We start from the raw sequence: 13,309 nt of genomic DNA, 5'->3' as shown, positions 1-13,309 counted from the left end.
CCTCTGAAGTTGCAAGTCCTACGAGGTTGTATAATAAGTCCTCCAAGGTAATAAGTCCTCCAAGGTAACACGTCCTCCAAGGTAACAAGTCCTCCTAGGTAACAAGTCCTCCAAGGTAACAAGTCCTTCAAGGTAACAAGTCCTCCAAGGTAACAAGTCCTCCAAGGTAACAAGTCCTCCAAGGTAACAAGTCCTCTAAGGTAACAAGTCCTCCAAGGTAACAAGTCCTCCAAGGTCGCAAGTCCTCCAAGGTCGCAAGTCCTCAAAGGTCGCAAGTCCTCAAAGGTCGCAAGTCCTCAAAGGTCGCAAGTCCTCAAAGGTCGCAAGTCCTCAGTGTTCGCAAGTCCTCAGTGTTCGCAAGTCCTCAGTGTTCGAAAGTCCTCAGTGGTCGCAAGTCCTCATTGGATGCCATGTTCCCTTGAACTGACCAGGAAAAAATGTCCCTTGGGTTCGGCCTCGGCCTCGGGGCGGAGCCACCAACACGGGATCCCCAGCACGGGATCCCTATCGTAGGATTAGAGCGCGGAGCCGCTGTTTGTGCAGCCAAGCCCCCGGCGAAGCCGGTGAGGGTGAAGCCCGCGGCTTGTAAAAAAAAAAAAAAAAAAAAAAAAAAAAGTCTCTACATGTCCTCAGTCACGGTTGTATTTTGGTGACGCTCCATGACGTCACGGCAACGGAAACAACCGATTGGCCGAGAGTGGTGACGTCACGGTAACGGAGACGACTGATTGGCCGAGAGTGGTGACGTCACGGCAACACCTCTCAATCCTCATCGTTGTCGGCCAATCAGTCGTCTGCCTTGCCGTGACGTCACCACTCTCGGCCAATCAGTCGTCTCCGTTGCTGTGACGTCACCACTTTCGGCCAATCAGTTGTCCCCGTTGCCGTGACGTCACCACTCTCGGCCAATCAGTTGTCCCCGTTGCCGTGACGTCACCACTCTCGGCCAATCAGTTGTCCCCGTTGCCGTGACGTCACGGAGCGTCACCAAAATACCACCGTGACCGAGGACATTTAGAGACAGTTTTGATTTAATTTTTTTTATTTATACTTAGACAAAAATAAATCCCATGAAATGACCCGTCCATGTATAAAATATCCTGTTACGTTTGAGTTGTTAGCTTTGTGATCAAGACCCTGCGGGTCGAAACGTTAGAGTGTGAAATTCTCCCATTACTCCTTGTCTGCTTCTTCCACCTTCAGTCTTATTTGTCATAGTATAGTCAACATATATATATATATGTATATATATATATATATATGTATATATATATATACATTTTGAGCAACCACAAAACACTTTAATTCTAAGCCACCGACATCGGGAGATTCGCGGAGGCCAACCTCCAGAATTTGAGTCGTGGTACGATGAAGTCCTTGGTCGTACCACGTTTCAATTTCTACATGTTGGCCTCCGCGAATCTCCCGATGTTGATGCTTAAAATCAAAGTGTATTGTGGTTGATAGAAATGTATATCTGTTCAGTGGGACCCATTCAGTGTTGCACACACACACACACACACACACACACACACACACACACACACACACACACACACACACACACACACATATATATATATATATATATATATATATATATGTATATATATACATATACTGTGTATTAATACTATGGGGCTCGAAGACTTACTTGTGCGAGGAGCTTGCACTTGAGCTGAGTAAAATCAGCTGGCTGGATCAAAGAGGGCCTTGAGAAGGGGCTAGTTCGAGGTGTGACTAATTCTTGTCTCTGGGGAAGCAATTTGCTGAACAAAATAAAACATCACAGGGGTGAATAGGTGAAGAACAGGACGGTAGTTCATTATGAAAGAGGTAATTGTTGCATGGTTTTGGTTCGGGAAACAAGATATAAGATTTATGTCTAAGACGGAAAAGAAGAGGCTGCTGGGAAAAAGCCGGAGGGCGAGGAAGGGGGAAGACAAGGGTGAGTGCGTGAAGGAAAAACTATTTGATTTTCCAAGAAAAAAGTGGTCTTTCTGCAACAAGAAAGAGAATGTTTTTATGTAAAGAATAACATAGAAGCCAGCTAGCCTTATCTGTCAGAGGCCTGAAATGGGGTTGAATACCTCCTGAAAAAGGATTACTTCGAGTGGGGGAGAACCGTTCGTGGAACTGAAACAAATTCTTTTAATGTCCATTCTTCGACCACCGCGCCCCCCAAAGAAATAAATATATATATATATATATATATATATATATATATATATATGTATAGATATATAGATATGTATGTATGTATGTATATATATGATATATATACATATATATGTATATATATTATTCATACATACATATATATATATATATACATATATATATATATGTGTATATATATATATATATATATATATATATACATTCAAGGAAAAAACTATTAACTATGTGGTAGGTTTGGTATATGTGGCATGAAAAAGGAAAGAGAAAATACCCCCCCCCCTCACACACACACACACACACATCGGTCTCGTGGGGGACGACATGGGTGGTTTACAGCGGTCATCTCAAACCTGACCCAATATAAATTGAAATTTTGTACAATTAATGCAGATATATTTTCCTAATAATCTAGGCTATTTCTTTATATTGCGAGCCTTTTATGATAGAAATTGTTTTTGTCAACACAATGGAATTAGTGCAAGAAATCGTTCAGGGTCCCCGGAGAACCTGTCCACAGCCTCTGCCGTAGATGCTCTTCCAGGAGCTTTGTGGAGAAACTCGCCAACATGAGAAGAAAACTGAGGAAAGAAATCTATTAAGCTGAGTTTGACAAATAAAGGGAGCTCACCGTTGATGGCGACGTCCATTGGCCCCAAAAGGGTTCCTTAAAAAATCGCCACGGTGAGGCAAAGAACTTCAACGACAAAAAATTGGTTCCTAATAGGATGGTCTTATATATCATGAAATAAAAAATTGGTTCCTAATAGGATGGTCTCATATATCATGAAATGAAAAATCGTCGTTGCTGTTTGAACGGCCTCTTCACCCCTTCGGGGGATGACGTTTGCTCGTGCACTCCGCCGTCGTTCATCCGGCTTGGCGAGGATAGGCGTGAGGAGCGCACGGGGAGATTTTCATTAGGTCGTGCTGGATGTGTTGTGGATATAAAGTTAATCTGGAGCCAGTGTCATCAAAGGTTTACAAAGGAAGAGCATGCCGACAGGAGACCTTTTGGTCCATACCTTGGTCGGGTGTAATATATATATATGTATATATATATATATATATATATATATATATATATATATATATATATATATTTGTGTAGCCAGGTAGGATATTTTCTTGCAGGCAGACGAGGTTAAAAGCTATTGAAGATTCATTTTTGATTATCTTCTTGCGTATAGTCTCCAAAGCAGAAAATGATAAGTCAAATATTCGTCGTATAGAGACTAAACAAAAGAAGATAATAAAAAATGAATCTTCAATAGCTTTTAACCTCGTCTGCCTGCAAGAATATATACATATATATATATATATATATATATATATATATATAGTGACGAAATAAAATAAAATTATATAGACAGATAAATGAATAGAATGAATGAATAAATAGATAATGATAAATAGTAAATGAAAAGATAACAAATAATAATAGATAAACAAATAAATGATAATTTATAGTAAATAATAAATAATGAAAATTAAACAGATTAAGTAATAATAAATGAATGAATGATAATAAACAAACAAACAAATAAGATAAAACAAAATGAATGGCAGGCATTACAGAATATTGCTTATGTATTTATCTAGATGAATCTTAAAACTTCGAACTGTACTACATTGCACTGCCTCTGCAGGAAGTATATGCCATTTATTTACTACACGGTTGGCGAAGTTGTTTCTACCCACTTCCAAATCAAAACTATTTCCTGACAGTTTGAGAGAATTCATTTTGTCTGATTCGCATTCAGTGTGAAAACTTCGTCACTTTTATTGTCAATTTTCTTTAAAATGTTAAAGACCTGTATCAAATCACCCCCGAGTCTACGATTTCTTAAGGAAAACAGATTCATATGTTTTAGTCAATTTTCGTATGATTTATTTCTGATATTTGGAATCGGTTTTGTGGCTCACCGTTGTACTTTTTCCAATATGTCAATGTCTTTAATGAGATTCGGTGACCATATGGAAACACATTCCAAATGTGTATGGAATAATGATTTATGTAGATACAAACACTGAAATGCAAGACCATTGCGTTGCACCTCTGATGTCTATTATTACAGAGAAGAGTTGGGAAGTGAAATCATGATATTGCGACTCGGGGATTGAGGTTGGAAACAACTAGGTCAGACCATCCACCTTCGCGGATCGGGGAGGGGAATGTGACCAGCCTTGGGGGTTGGAGGGCTTCCCAACCCTTCAGCTCTCATGACGGTCCAAAGCTCTTGTATAAATTGGGGAGAGGGGTTATACGATAGGCTCAGCAAGGCAGTAGGTAAAAACAGACTGCTCAAGAACCCAATACAAAGAGTCGGGAATGTAAAAGAGGACTGGAGGAGGGCTTGCATAGTTTCGCTTTACCAAGGACACGGGGACAAATATGAATGTTTTAGAGAATGAAGAGGGGAACAGGGAATCATTGGGAAAAACAGTGTGGGATGAGAGAGAGGGTGCGTCAATAACATTTTTGAACTAAGGCAAATATGCCATAAGTTTTTGGCAAAAGGTAAGGATGTCTTCTGGGATTTTATGGATCTACAGAAGGCTTATAACAAAGTCGGCAGGAAGGCATTGTGTGAGATTTTGCAGGTGTATGGAAATAGGGAAAAGTTGTTAACGATTTTTCTTAACGTAAGTAGTCGAACTTGTGTTGCAAGAAGAGGGAATGAATGATATTAGGTAACGGTGGGGCTGCGCCACGATTGTGTGATGTCGCCACGGACGTTCAACGTGTACATGAATAGTGATGTTATTTTACCCTATCTGGACTAAAATATGAGTAAAAAAATGGAAATAATTCACACACCTTATTACATCTAAAGGATCTATCAATCTTTTATACACACAAGCCTCTACTGGACAAAAGCAAGCCCGATGGTCTTGGCTTTATCCATTCACAAATCGTATAACAGTACATATGAATATATGTTACCAAGGAGACGGCACCTAAGGCTGGTGTCACAATGTCTGGTGCTGCCGTTGCGGCTTGTTGATGGCTGTACAAATTCTCCCTTATGATTCATTGGATTCGAAAACTTATAAGATTATATTAACCATTGGGGGATGATGGTATTTGTTCTAAAAGGTTCTGGCTATCGCCAGGTGATTTTATTAAGGTAATTGAGCTTGCTTATATATAATCTGGCAGCATCCGGCGCCGCCTCACAGTGTGACACCTGGATAAAGCTACAGTAGCTGTTTTTCTGACGTCATCATTACATCCTTAGAGCCGCACTCACTACAGAGAGAGAGAGAGAGAGAGAGAGAGAGAGAGAGAGAGAGAGAGAGAGAGAGAGAGAGAGAGAGAGAGAGAGAGAGAGAGAGAGAGAGAGAGAGATACATGTCTAGAGAATGTTCTTGTACATCTATACATACATGGATGGGCTCTCTACTTTTTCTTCCCTTCTTCTATCTCCGTCTTTTTGAACTTTTCTTCGTTGAATGTAATGGGGCGATGGAGGTTCAGTGAAAACAAGTAATTAAGGATAAATGCAAGTAGAAGGAACATGCGAACGAGGGAGGCACTGGTATAATGAAAGAAGCCGATGACGGTAAAGGTCTTGGAGAGAATGGATAAGGAATGGGATGGCGGAAGGAGTGAGTGGTGAGAGGAGGCAGCGGGATAACGAGTCGAGACTAGTTCGAAATGAATTTAGACCCCTTGGAAGGATACCGCCCTGGCCCTAACCCAACCCAACCCAACCCAACCCAACCCAACCCAACCCAACCCAACCCAACCCAACCCAACCCAACCCAACCCGACCCGACCCGACCCGACCCGACCCGACCCAACCCGACCCGACCCGACCCGACCCGACCCAACCCAACCCAACCCAACCCACCCCAACCCAACCCAACCCAACCCGACCCAACCCAACCCAACCCAACCCAACCCGCCCCGACCCACCCGACCCGACCCGACCCAACCCGACCCGACCCGACCCGACCCGACCCAACTCAACTCAACTCAACTCAACTCAACTCAACTCAACTCAACTCAACTCAACTCAACTCAACTCAACTCAACCCAACCCAACCCAATCCAACCCAACCCAACCTAATCCAACCTAACCTAACCTCACCTCATTTCCCCTAACGCAACGTAATCTAACCTAACCTCAACTCATCTCACCTAACGTAACCTAATCTAACCTAACCTCACCTCATCTAACCTAACCTAACTTAAACTAACCTCATCTAATCTCACATCACCTTACCTCACATAACTTCATATCACTTTACTTCACCTAACCTCACTTCACCTAACTTCACCTCACTCAACCTCACCTCATCTAACCTCACCTAACCTCACCTCACTTAACCTCACCTAACCTTACCTAAACTAACCTAACTTCACTTCACCTCACCTCACCTCACCTAACCTTACCTAACCTAACCTAACTTCACCTCGTCTCACCTAAACTGTTGCTAAGGTCGCAGGACAAAGCCAAAGGGCGAAATAAAGCAAGTTTGCGATGGGAGACAGATATAAGAACCAAATAGATTACATAACAGTAAATAGAAGATTCAGAAACGCAGTAACACAGGTAAAAACCTATCCAGGGGCAGATGGAAACTCGGACCATATTCCAGTAGTAGCAACAGTTAACATAAAAATAAAGAAACCACCAAAGAGAATTCATAAGTAAACAGTTGAAACTATTAAATAACACAGAAATCAGAGAACAATTCAGTTTAGAAGTCAAAAACAGGTATGCAATACTAGAGGATGTAGCAGACGAAACAGAGGTAGGATCAGCTCAGTGGTAATGGACGACACTACAGAAGGCTATGGAAGAGGGGTCAGAAATCTTACCAACAAGGGAAAGAAGAAATAAGAAACCATGGATGAAAGATGAGATTCATGAATTAATGGAAGAGAGAAGAAAGTACAAAGATGAAGATAAAACAAAGAGCTTAACAGAGAGGTACTTAGGGAATGTATAAGAGCAAAAGAAAAATGGATGAATGAAAGATGCAAAGAAATTGGACACCTAGAAAAAAACAGACCAACAAAAGATGTATGAGAAAGTAAAAGAAGTAATAAAAACAAGAAAACACAAACAAAATATAGCAATTTTCAAGAATAACGGAACAATAGCAATGGAAGAAAAGGAAGTGATGGATAGATGGAAAGAATACATCGGGGAATTTTTTGCAGATGTAAGGGAAGAACTAGAGGACACTTCTAATGAAGAGAGTCCAGACATAATGTAAGATGAAATAAAAGCAGCACTATCAAAAATGACAAAAGGAAAAGCGATAGGGGAAGATGGAATGGTAACGGAAATGTCTGAGGCTTTGGGAGATTTTAGAATTAAAATTATGACAGAAATAGCCGATAAAGTCTATGGAACTGGGGAATTAACAGAACAAATGTGACAGTCAGTATTCATAGCTTCATAAAAAATACATGGGACTTTAGAATGTAGCAAACATAAAACAATTAGTATCGTAAACCACTTAGCAAAAATAATCTTAAGAGTCATTACTAACAGAATAAAGAACAAAATAAGGCCAGAAATAGCTGATGAACAATATGGGTTTGTAACAGATAAAGGAACAAGGAATGCAATTTTTGTGGTAAGAATACTAGCTGAAAATATATTAGAGGTGCAAAAAGACCTATATGCCTGTTTCGTGGACTACGAAAAGGCATTTGACAAAGTAAGACACAATGAATTAATAGAGATGTTGAAGAAAATAGGGGTGGATGAGAAGGATTTAAGGTTAATCGCAAATCTTTATTGGAAGCAAGAAGCAGCAGTGAAAAGAGGAGAAGAACTGTCTGATTGCCCCCCCCCAAAAAAAAAGACTGAAAGAGGCGTAAGGCAGGGATGTGTAATGTCGCCAGGCCTGTTTGATGTATACAGTGAGATAATCATGAGAGACATTTACCATCTAAAAGGAGTACCAATAGGAGGAAGAAATCTCAATAATATCAGATACGCAGACGATGCTGTGTTACTCGCAGAATCGGAAGCTCAGCTATAGGAATTAGTTACAGCGCTAGTAGAAGCAAGTAGAAACAGAGGTCTAAAAGTGAATAAAAAGAAAACAGAAGTGATGGTAATGGCGAAAAAACAAGAATGTCCAAGGGTAAGAATTCAAGTAGAAGGAAGGATATTGACACAGGTTGACCATTTCAATTACCTAGGAAGCATGTTAACTTGGGATGGGAAAAGCGACGAAGAGATAGAGAGAAGGATAGCCACACGAAAAATAATTTCAATAAAATTAAACAGTAACTAACAATGAAATTAACATGAGAACAAGAAAAAGATTTGTAAAATGTTACACTTGAGCAATTAGTAAACAAATGCAGGACAGGATGAAAGCAGTAGAAATGTAGATTCGGAGAAGGATGCTGAAATTTTCATGGACAGAATTTAAAACAAACGAAGAAATACTGCAGCAAATAGGAACACAGAGGGAATTAATAACAACTATCAGGAAAAGACAGTTACATTTTGTAGGACACGTCATGATAAAACAACAATTAGAACATACTTGCCTAACAAGAAAAATAGAAGGAAAGAGGGCAAGAGGAAGACCATGCAGAAAATATGTAAACGGGTTAAGGACATCTGTACGAGAAGAAATAACAAATGCCATCTAGTTAAGAAAAGCTATGTGCATACAGGAATGGAGCTCCATGGTGGCCAACGTCCAAGTCGATACGACAGGTAACATAGTCCTGACGACGGAGAGATTAAATTATCAATTTTCAAAATACAGCGAGGAAGAGAAAAAACAAAAAAACAAAAACAAAAAAACAGGAGGGAGAGTCATGTTGGCTACGAAAGGAATAAAACAAACGAGAGAAGTGACGGAATAATGCCATTACGGTGGCGGCGATGATTATTACGAACCATGATTGTAAGAAGTAATTGATGGTGAAGTGGAGGAGGTGGAGGAAGAGGAGGTGTGGGTGGACCTGAAGGTGGAGCCAAGTGAAAAGATGAAGTGATAGGAGGAGGAGGAGGAGGAGAACGCCAGGAGAAGAGGAGAAAGTGTAAGACAAGGAGGATGAGGCTGGGGATGGGAAAGAGGAGGAAGAAGGACGAGGATGGTGAAAAAGGAATCGAAAAATATAGAGAAGTAGGATGTGGAGGAGAAAGAAAAAATGGTGGGAAGAAGGCAGGATGGAATACGGTGTAGAGAAATAGGTAGAGGGGGGGAGAAGAGGAAGGTGCATGTGATACTGGAGTAAGAAATGTCACAGAAAAAAACGAGGGGTTAAATCAAAATGAAAGAGAAGTGAAGGGAGGAGGCTGAAGGGGAGAAGGAGAAGGAAAAGGAATGAAGCCATAAAGTTAGGAAGCTGAAGTGAAGAAGGAAAAGGAGGCTGAAAGGGAGAAGGAAAAGGAAGAGGAAGAGGAAGAGGAGGAGGAAGAGGAATGAGGCCATGAAGGGACAGGAGGCTTTGGAAGGGAGTCATACAAGGGTGTGTAGGTCGTGAGGGAGGGAAGGGAGAGTGCTTATTTGTTAGGCTTTTATTAAGAAGAAGGGGGCGGAGAGGAGAGGGTCAGACGTTTACAAAGAGAAAAGGGATGCAGGAGTGGAGAAGATGAGGAAGAGAAGGAGGAGGACGGAAAGAACAAAAGCAAGCACGAGGGTGGGAAGAGAAAGTTGAGGAGGAATTTAAAGTTTAGAGAAATGAAAAGAAACGGGGCTAGTAGGAAGAAAAGAGAGAAGGAAAAATGAGGTAAGCAAGAGATAAGAGTAGTAAAGAAGAAATATATGTAAGAGATAGAAAAAAGAGTGTGAAAATGGAAAGAGGAAGAAATGTTTCATGGTGAAGAAGCAGAGGGGGGAGAGGGAGAGAGGCAGAGGAGCAGTGGAGGGAGAGGATGTATCCGGTAAGAGAAAGTGCAGAAATGATGATAAGAGGACGAGAAGGTGAAGGGTGATAGGGAATAACAATAAGTTGTTTATTTTGAAAGTATCACAGTGGCTCTTCTCACCTTTCTCTGACGCGTTGCTTCACCGATGGATACGCTAACCTCCTGACAGGCCATATTTCAAATACAAAGTCAGCGGGGAGATTAAGGAGATGGGGGAAGTGAAAGAAAAAATAAAATGAGTGAAGAAAAATTCCAGATTGAAGACGGTGTGTAAAAATGAAATTCAAAATGGTAAAGTGTAACTTTAGAAATGTGAATGTTAGATGACGTGTGCAAAAATGAAAGAAAATACGTATGTAAAAGGTAAGGTGTGCAAAGATGGTGTGTGGAACAAGGAGGGCGGGAGAAAATGGAAGGGTAGTGTGTGGTGGGATGAGGAAACAAAGAAGGGTGTAGAAGAAAAGAAGCAAGCTTTCATAGACTGGTTACAAAGTAGGACGAGGGAATCATATGAGAGGTACAAAGTAAAGAGAAGAGAAGTAAAGGATAAAGGAGGCAAAGAGGAGAGCAGATATGAAATGGGGTAAGAGTATGGCAGAACATTTTGAAAATAATAAAAATATTTTGGAAAGAAATTAAGAGAGGAAGAGGAGGCGAATCAAGTAGAGAAGAAAAGGTAAAAGGTGCAGATGGAGAGATGATAATGGAAGAGAAGGCAGTGAAAGGAAGGTGGGCAGAGTATTTTAGGGAGTTGCTAAATGTGAAGGAGGATAGGGAGGGAAAGGTAGTTGCGGTAGGAAGCGCTAAGAAAATGAGAGTGATGAATGAGGAAAATGGAGGAGAAATAAAGAAGGATGAATTGAAGGCAGCTGTTAAGATGATGAGAGCAGGTAAGGCAACTGGGTTGGATGGATGCCATGCAGAATGTCTAAAAAAAGGAGATACAGTGATGGTGTACTGGCTGGTGAGGTTATTTAATGTTTGTTTAAGAGAGGGTAGAGTGCCGGATGACTGGAGGAGTGCCTGTATAGTTCCACTTTACAAGGGAAAAGGGGACAGGTGTGAGTGTAGTAGTTTCAGAGGGATTAGCTTGTTAAGTGTAGTTGGGAAGGCTTATGGGAGGGTCTTGATTGAGAGGATCAGGAGAGGAACAGAGGGAGTGATTGGTGAGGAACAGTGTGGGTTTAGGACAAGTAGGGGTTGTGTAGATCAGATTTTTGTGGTAAGACAGATATGTAAGAAAACTATAGGAAAAGGTAGGAATGTATTTTGGGCTTTATGGATCTAGAAAGCTGGAGGAAAGCTGTTAAGAGGAGTCAAGAGTTTTTACGAGAGCAGTAGACCATGTGCTAGGATTAGAAATGGATAGAGTGAGTGGCTTGAGGTAAAGGTGGGAATTCATCAGGGATGGCTGTTCAATTTATACATGGATGGGGTGGTGCGAGAGGTGAATGCATGGGTAGTGGGTCAGGGATTGGAGATGGTTAAAGAATGGAGAAAAATGGGAGATAAGTCAGTTGTTGTTTGCGGACGACACTGCGCTTGTCGCAGGATCAGAGGAGTGATTGAGGAAGTTAGTGACAGAGTTTGGAAAGGTGTGCGAAAGAAGGAAGTTGAAGATAAATGTGGGTAAAAGTAAGGTAATAAGATGCACAAGGGGGAAAAGTGGCAGCAGACTGGAAGTGAGTATTAAGGGATAGAGACTGGAGGAAATGGATAGTTTTAGATACTTGGGTGCGAATGTGGCAGGAAATGGAGGAGTGGAGGTGGAGGTAGAATGTAGATTGAGAGAAGCGAGTAAATGCCTTGGGAGATTAAAAAGTGTAATGAGAAATAGACATTTGGGAATGGATGCTAAAAGGAGATTGTATGAAGGAGTGATTGTGCCGACAGCACTGTATGGGACAACCATGGAACATAAGAGAGGAAGAGAGAAGGAATTTGAATGTATTTGAGATGAAATGCCTGTGAAGTATGATAGGGGTGAGGAGGAAAACAGGGGTGGAAAGGGAGTTGGGAGATAGGGTTGATGAAAGAGTATTGGGATGGTTTAGACACATGGAAAGAATGAGTCAAGAAAGACTTGTAAAAGAAGTGTGGAAGGCAGAGATGGAAGCAGTGAACATGATGGGTCAACCTAGGATGAGATGGAAGGATGGGGGTAAAAGAGACATTGGGAAAGAGGGGAATGTCTGTTGAGGAAGGACGGAGAGGACAGAATATAGGGGTGAATGGAGAACAGTTGTGTATGGATGAAGCTGTGAAGCATGAGGTGGAGTGGGTGTGGGATGGGGGGTGAGGAAGTATGTATTAGAAAAAAATTGACGCAGCCCGAAGGGATTTCTCCCCGTCTTCTCCTTTTCTGTAGGAGGGGACGAAGAAGTGGGGTCGCCGACTTAATGAAGCGGCCTTGCTGTGGGTGTGCTGTGTCTTGCGACACTGCTTCTGACCCAGGGCAGTGGAAAAGATGCAGGGATGATCCGTCATCCAGGAGGTGCCAAGATAAGAGTGAGGGAAGAGGGTGCATGGGAGTGGAGTATGTAGGGGATGGAATGGGTGGGAGTAGTTTCTATGCCTTTGTTTTTTGGCTACCTCCCGTGCAAGGGGAAAAAAGCCTTGGTGTATGTATGCAAGGAAAGCAGAGGTTGGAAGGGTGAATAGAAAAGAGAAAAATGTGTAAAAAAAAAATCGTAGAGGTAATTAGATAGTTTAAGGATGAAGCAGAAAATGTGCAACGGGGTGAAGGTGCAGGTGATGAGCCTACACCAGAAGGCGCTAAGTAGCCGTGGACGAACTCGTCACCTTTGCCCTATTAGGCTCTTGGACTGTTGGGACAGGTATCAGTCACTGTTGGGAATCGGAGAAGAGTGTGGGATTCGAACTCACAACTAAGCGAGTGCGAGAGCAGCACGCTTCCGAATGCACCACCAGCGCTGGATGGTGGTGCAGGATGAAGTGACTCTCTGTAGAAAGAGAAGTGGTGATCAAAGAGAGGAGTGTACATGTGAGACAGCAAAGGAATGTGATGAAAGTGCAGAACAGGGGAAAATGGAAACTGCTGGGAGGTTGGTGGGAATGTGCCGCTGGCAAAGGCGAAGGGAGAAGAAAAAAAAAAAAAAAAAAAAAAAAAAAAAAAAAAAAAAAAAAAGAATACAATAAAGAAAGAAAGAAAGAAAAATGTGTAAGAAAGGAGAAGAAAGGAACCAAGGCATGTGTAAAGGAGGAAAGAGGGTATATATGCATAGAAATGCAGAGCCAAGGAAGCGTTT

This window comes from Oratosquilla oratoria, chromosome 1 (assembly GCF_046742065.1).
Source record: "Oratosquilla oratoria isolate Oo_2021 chromosome 1, ASM4674206v1, whole genome shotgun sequence".
Lineage (NCBI taxonomy): Eukaryota > Metazoa > Arthropoda > Malacostraca > Stomatopoda > Squillidae > Oratosquilla > Oratosquilla oratoria.
Note: the sequence above shows the minus strand (reverse complement) of the source record.